Source organism: Poecilia reticulata, chromosome 9 (genome assembly GCF_904066995.2).
Source record: "Poecilia reticulata chromosome 9, P_reticulata-male-v2, whole genome shotgun sequence".
Taxonomy (NCBI): Eukaryota; Metazoa; Chordata; class Actinopteri; order Cyprinodontiformes; family Poeciliidae; genus Poecilia; species Poecilia reticulata.
This window is the reverse complement of record NC_088838.1, coordinates 27581306-27588752: the sequence shown is the minus strand read 5'-3', so window position 1 is coordinate 27588752 and position 7447 is coordinate 27581306. Positions and strand designations below refer to the sequence as shown.

General features: G+C 38.6%; 1 long non-coding RNA gene across 1 annotated transcript; it reads left to right on the top strand.

Annotated features, from left to right (window-relative positions):
• Window positions 1-1971: 1971 nt before the first annotated feature.
• Window positions 1972-3913, top strand: LOC145552838 (uncharacterized). Its single transcript, XR_014088962.1, has 2 exons — window positions 1972-2064; window positions 3543-3913. It is a non-coding gene; the product is annotated as an uncharacterized LOC145552838 (long non-coding RNA).
• The last annotated feature ends 3534 nt before the right edge of the window (window positions 3914-7447 follow it).

The window sequence follows — 7447 nt, the reverse complement described above, 5'->3', positions numbered from 1 at the left end:
CAAAATAAATAAACAAAATGACAAAAATAAATGAATTTGAAGTCTTTGAAATAAAAAATTTCCTTCAAAAAAGGTTTAGCTGAGACCAAAGCACCAACCTGAAAGCTTTTATCATACAGTTTTTTGCAGAAAGAAATAAATAAAAAGAGAAGTGATAAATCATGCCAATGGAAATTATTGAATTTGTTTTAATTAATCATGAGCACGTAGCTCGGTTCATTGTGCGCGTTGAAGGGACACGCAGCGGCACGAGCTGACGCCGCCGCATGCGCAGTGTGTCGCAGCGCTTCGTGCATCTCTGGATCTTTGCAACTCGGTGCGGATCACGCGCGCCGCTCTCCCAGGCTAATCTGTTGCTTAGAGATCAGTGTGTTTACTGGTAACCAAGAGCCACGAAGAGAACTTCAGATATTTACTTTTGCGAAATTTGCCAACGGTAAATGTCTTGTATCTAATCAGGTAAGCGTTATTTCAAAAGAGCTTTTGTTTTATAAACTACTTGTTATTAATTTGATTTTAAGAGATAAGCGGGGGGGTTTTCTGGTAACGAACTGCCACGAAGTATAAATCGAGATTTTTACTTTTGTGTTGAATGTGTGTTTAATATAGCCTATTTGCCATTAATGACAAAAAAAAATTACTTTTCTGCAAAATTGACCAACTGCACAATTCTTGTTAATATAAAATAAGTGGTATTTCAAAAGAGCGGGAGAAACATTATACATTTTTATCAATAAGTATTTTTTGTTGCTACGCTGTTAATCTGTTGCTTAGAGATGATCGCGTTTTCTGGTAACCAAGTTCCACAAAGTTCCATAAAGTAAACGTCTGAGAGATAGCAGAAGAAATCCTATGTTTTTTTAACAATAACAATTTTTTGTTGCTTATCTGTTGCTAAGAGATGAGTGTGTTTACTGGTAACCAAGAGCCACGAAGTGAACTTCAGATATTTACTTTAGCGTACTTTGCCAACGGTAAATGTCTTGTATCTAATCAGGTAAGCGTTATTTCAAAAGAGCTTTTGTTTTATAAACTACTTGTTATTAATTTGATTTTAAGAGATAAGCGGGGGGTTTTTCTGGTAACGAACTGCCACGAAGTATAAATCGAAATTTTTACTTTTGTGTTGAATGTGTGTTTAATATAGCCTATTTGCCATTAATTGACAAAAAAAAAAATTACTTTTCTGCAAAATTGACCAACTGCACAATTCTGTGTTTTGTGTAAAATAAGTGGTATTTCAAAAGAGCGGGAGAAACATTATACATTTTATCATAAGTATTTTTTGTTGCTACGCTGTTAATCTGTTGCTTAGAGATGATCGCGTTTTCTGGTAACCAAGTTCCACACAGTTCCATAAAGTAACGTCTGAGAGATAGCAGAAGAAATCCTATGTTTTTTGAACAATAACAATTTTTTGTTGCTTATCTGTTGCTAAGAGATGAGTGTGTTTTACTGGTAACCAAGTGCACGAAGTGAACTTCAGATATTTACTTTAGCGTAATTTGCCAACGGTAAATGTCTTGTATCTAATCAGGTAAGCGTTATTTCAAAAGAGCTTTTGTTTATAAACTACTTGTTATTAATTTGATTTTAAGAGATAAACGGGGTTTTTCTGGTAACGAACTGCCACGAAGTTAAATCGAGATTTTTACTTTTGTGTTGAATGTGTGTTTAATATAGCCTATTTGCCATTAATGACAAAAAAAATACTTTTCTGCAAAATTGACCAACTGCACAATTCTTGTTAGTGTAAAATAAGTGGTATTTCAAAGAGCGGGAGAAACATTATATTTTTATCAATAAGAATTTTTGTTGCTACGCTGTTATCTGTTGCTTAGAGATGATCGCGTTTTCTGGTAACCAAGTTCCACAAAGTTCCATAAAGTAAACGTCTGGAGAGAGAGCAGAAGAAATCCTATGTTTTTTGAACAATAACAATTTTTTGTTGCTAATCTGTTGTAAGAGATGAGTGTGTTTACTGGTAACCAAGAGCCACGAAGTGAACTTCAGATATTTACTTTAGCGTAATTTGCCAACGGTAAATGTCTTGTATCTAATCAGGTAAGCGTTATTTCAAAGAGCTTTTGTTTTATAAACTACTTATTATTCATTTGGTTTTAAGAGATAAACGGGGTTTTTCTGGTAACGAACTGCCACGAAGTATAAATCGAAATTTTTACTTTTGTGTTGAAAGTGTGTTTAATATAGCCTATTTGCCATTAATGACCAAAAAAAATTTACTTTTCTGCAAAATTGACCAACTGCACAATTCTTGTTAGTGTAAAATAAGTGGTATTTCAAAAGAGCGGGAGAAACATTATATTTTTTTATCAATAAGAATTTTTTGTTGCTACGCTGTTAATCTGTTGCTTAGAGATGATCGCGTTTTCTGGTAACCAAGTTCCACAAAGTTCCATAAAGTAAACGTCTGAGAGATAGCAGAAGAAATCCTATGTTTTTTGAACAATAACATTTTTTTGTTGCTAATCTGTTGCTAAGAGATGAGTGTGTTTACTGGTAACCAAGTGACAAGAAGTGAACAAAAAGCAGAGCACAAACATTTCTAATGTTACTATTGCCCAAATTAAAAGTAGGCTTTTTCCTAAAATAAGCTTTTTAGCTATTTTGTTTATTTATTAACCATGTTTAGCACACTGAATGGAGGAAGTCAATGTAAGACAACATGCTAGTTATAGGCCACATGCCACTGGCTGCATTTAGGCTAATATTACCATTATTCGATCTTGATATTGCCTAATGTTTTGTGATACCAAGTATAGGCTACAGAACAAAGACAGAAATATTTACAAAAAGAGATGTTTAAGCAGAATCAATGCAAAGGCAGAAATGAGAAAAAAACACAATTTATCTTAAACTCCTAGAACTGGCTTTAATTCTTGAGTTATAGGAATTCTATTAAAAAACAGAAACACCTGCTTTACAAGCAGACTTAAAATGTTCCTTTCTGTGAGCATCCAATGTATCATCTGATATTGTTCGGACAAGTTCAGATCTGATATCACTTGCCTTGTTAAATTTCCTGTTCATAAGTTCTCTGACAAGGCCCAGAAATTTGATAACGAGTCAGATTTCTAATTTTTTAAATGTTATCAGAAAGGTAGAAAGTTTGCATATTATTTTCCTTACATTTTACAGTTATGCAGCACTTTGTGTTGATCTGAAGTAATCATCTTTGTTGTAAAATATCTTGGAATTTGTGGCTGCAGCATTGCAAATGCTAAATAGTTATGGGATGTAAGCACTTCTGCACATCATGGTGCTTGTTAGAGAGCCCTAAATATTGTATGTTTATGTCATTTCCCTCAGTTACTCAACATATACTGTTACAGAAACTCACAGTTTCAGTGTTGGGGTCACATTGTATTTGGGAAACGTTTGATAGTTGTGCACATAAGAAAAAAATAATGTAGTTTACTGCTAGGTGAAACGCTAGTTAAAATCAAACCTACTTGGAGATACTCAGACAATGTGTATATTTTATTCATATTTATATAAATTCCCTTCTCACCCTTCCGCAGGTGGACTCTTTCATCCTCTGAGCTCGGGTCGTCTACCAGAGGCCTGGGAGCTCGAGGGTTCTGCGCAGTATCTTGGCTGTGCCTAGAACCTGACATTTCTGGACTGAGATGGCTGATGCTGTTCCTGGGATCTGTTTTAGCCACTGCTCCAGTTTGGGGATGACTGCCACGAGGGTCCCAATGACCACAGGCTAGACTACCACAGGTCCCTGCGCTCCTCGGCCCTGTAGACGCAGGGTGAATCCTAGCAACCTGCGGCCTCTTTGCCGGGAGCACCGGATGCCACCTGATGGTGTAGACCCGCCGATTTCTGCCAGGATCAGTTTGGTAAATGCCAGGTCGCTAAAAAATAAAACTTTCGTCATTAGGGATTTCTTTTCCTCTTATTGATTGGATGTTTTATTAACAGAATCATGGACAAGTGGTTAGGTGACTCCAGCATTTTTAATGAACTTGTACCGTGGTACTGCAGCTATTTTAATGCTCCAAGGATGTCAGGGTCCGGTGGAGGTATAGTGACTGTTTTTAAAAGCAGTTTTACTTGTAAACAGTTGCCTCTGGCCTCGTTTAGTAGCTTTGAGATCAGCCTATTTGAACTCGGCAGCTCTCACACTGTGCTGTGTGCGGGTCTATCGGCCACCGAAGTACAACAAAAACTTTATAAATGACTTTTCTGATTTCCTGGCTGATATTATGCCAAGGTATGACCGAGTTCTCATTGTTGGTGATTTTAATATTCTACTTCACCTATGGCTCAGTCATTTCTTAATGTAACCGATTCTTTTAATTTTGTGCAGTCTGACTGGTGCTATCCATGAGCATGGTCACAGTCTTGATCTGGTTTTATCTTATGGTCTACCAGTTTGTAATTTAGTGATTGGTGACTCATTATTTCAGACCATATGCCCGTTTTATTTGAGATAACGCTGTCCTGTGCTAAAGCTAAAGCATGCACTGCAGCTCGGTTCTATCGTGTTCTTAACCCTTCTACTGCTGGTCAGTTTTCTTCTGTTTTTAATCAATTTATTGGTGTATAAAGTGCTTCATAAATAAAGTTGGTATGGGATGGTATTGTACTGTGGTCTTCACCTTCCAGGCCTTTTCCAGTTCCTCTCTGAGGCCCTGGTATTTCTGCAGTTTCTCGTGCTCCTTTTTCCTGATGTTGTAGTCACTTGGTACTGCTACATCCACCACAACGGCTTTCCTCTGTTGTTTATCCACCACCACAATGTCCGGTTGGTTCGTCATTACCATTTTGTCTGTCTGGATCTGGAAGTCCCACAGGATCTTAGCTCGGTTATTCTCCACCACCTTTGGGGGTGTTCCCCACTTTGATCTTCCAGTCCATATTCTGCAGATGTTCCTGTACACTATGCCTGCCACTTGGTTATGTCATTCCATGTATGCTTTCCCTGCTAGCATCTTGCACCCTGCTGTTATGTGCTGGACTGTCTCAGGGGAATCCTTGCACAACCTACACCTTGGGTCTTGTCTGGTGTGGTAGATCTGAGCCTCTATTGCTCTGGTGTTTAGGGCCTGTTCCTGTGCAGCCAGGATGAGAGCCTCTGTGCTGTCCTTGAGTCCAGCTTTTTCCAGCCATTGGTAGGATTTCCTGATATCAGCCACTTCAGTTATTTGTCGGTGGTTCATCCCATGCAGGGGCTTGTCCTCCCATCATGGTACCTCCAGCACCTCATCCTCTGTTCCCCATTGTCTGAGACATTTATTGAGCACATTGCCTGTTGAGATCTTGTCCTTGGTGTATTTATGGATCTTGGATGTTTCATCCTGGACAGTGGCTCTCACACTCACTAGTCCTCTGCCTCTTTCCTTGCGGCTAGTCTCAGGGTGCTGGATTTGGGGTGGGACCCTCCATGCATGGTTAGTAGGTTCTGAGTCTTAACATCCATGGTGTTCAACTCCTCCTTTGGCCAGCTAATTATTTATTTATGTATTTATTTTTATTTATAACAGACAGAAAAGACAATCAAGAAAGAAAAAAATCAAATAAAATAGAATGAAACAGACTAGAGAAATAAGAGGTAAAACAAATTATTATGCCCAAGTAACATGAAAATTTTATATTTTCTGTTTGAAAAGGAGCAGAAGATGTAATATCTTATGATGTCCTGCCCCTTTCATACTTATCAATTTATAATCAATTAACTGTCAAAACATCAAAACGAGACAACTTGTTTCCATTTTACATGACATTTAAAGATGTCTCATTATTTAAAAAGTATTTATATCATCAATAGTATTTACAGACTTTAAAACAGTCATCTTATAGAACATTTTGCAATAAGCTCCTTTTAATCAGTTTTTAAGCTGGTTTATTTCTACTTTTTTGAACTCATCATTCAATCCATTCTATACATCTACTCCACGCACCGATAAACAAAAACTCTGCATGGTTGTTCTAATACATTGTTTTTTAAAATGTCCATCACCTCTTAAATTATAACTTCCCTCTCTGTCACAAAACATTTCTGTATATTGGGTGGAAGTTGCTGATTTCTGACCTTAAACATGAATTGTACAGTTTTAATATTTCAGTATTCTGGGACCTTGTTGCTCTGCTTGGGTTCCCAAGGTTTTGGGCCCACTCCTCTTTTACTGTACATACACCCAATAGGTTTATTTTAAATCGCCACAGTAAAGGATTCCAAAAAGGTTTGGTTCCCTCAATTAAGAAAACTCAAGGAATCACCTGCCTTATTTACCTTCCTTGTTCCTCGTTTAGTCAGAATGCTGGATTTGGGGTGGAGCCATCCATGCATGGTTAGTAGTTTCGGAGTCTTAACATCCGTGGTGTTTATCTCCTCCTTTGGCCAACTAGCTATTCCTGCAGGATCTCTGATTACTGGTAAGGCTTAGCTGTTTATTGCACTGATCTTGTTCTTGCCATTGAGCTGGCTTCTCAGGACTTGCCTTATTCGTTGGAGGTATTTGGCTGTGACTCCTTTCCTTGTGACCTCATCGAGGTTGCCATTTGCTTGTGATTCCCAGGTACTTGTAACTGTCCTCAATGTCTGCTATTGTTCCTTCTGGGAGTGAGACCCCTTCTGTGTGGACGACCTTCCCTCCATCTGACCACACTTCTCCAGTCCGAATAACATCCCAATGTCAGTGCTGTAGATCCTGGTGGTGTGTATTAGTGAGTCGATGTCTCGCTCGCTCTTGGCGTACAGCTTGATGTCATCCATGTAGAGGAGTGTTAGGGTAACATTAATGGTGGCCCCATTCTTGAGTCGGTATCTGTAGCCAGTCTTGTTGGTGATTTGGCTGAGGGGTTCAGATGCAGAACAGCAGTGGACACTTGTGCAAGTGGTTTGCAGTTTGCATTATATAAATAAAAAAAATAAAATAACAAAACTGCATCTGAAAACCAATTGTGCAAGTGGTTTGCAGTATTATAAAAAAAAAATAAAATAAATAAATAAATAAAAACTGCCCTGAGACGACTGGCGACCTGTCCAGGGTATCGTGCGACTCTGTCCAGGGTGTATCCCGCCTCTCGCCCCAGAACTTTAGCTGGAGATAGGCACCAGCACCCCTTCCCAACCCACTAAGGGACAAGGGTGTAAGAAAATTGATGGATGGATAAAAAACTGCAACTGAGAACCAATTGTGCAGTTTGCAGTATATATATAAAAATAAATAAATAAAAAAACCTGCAACTGCAAACCACTTGCACAAGTGTTAATCAAATGGGGCAGAAATCAAAAACTCTGGAAAGAATCATAATTCTTTCCAGGAAACTCTCTGCCCCCACTGCTGTTCTGCATAGGTCTGAATCCCCTCAGCCAAATCATCAACGGAGCCATCCCGTCCTTCCAAACAGACTCCAGGATGGTGACTCATGGGATCCTCCCAGTCAGAGCCGTCATGCACTCCCGCGACAT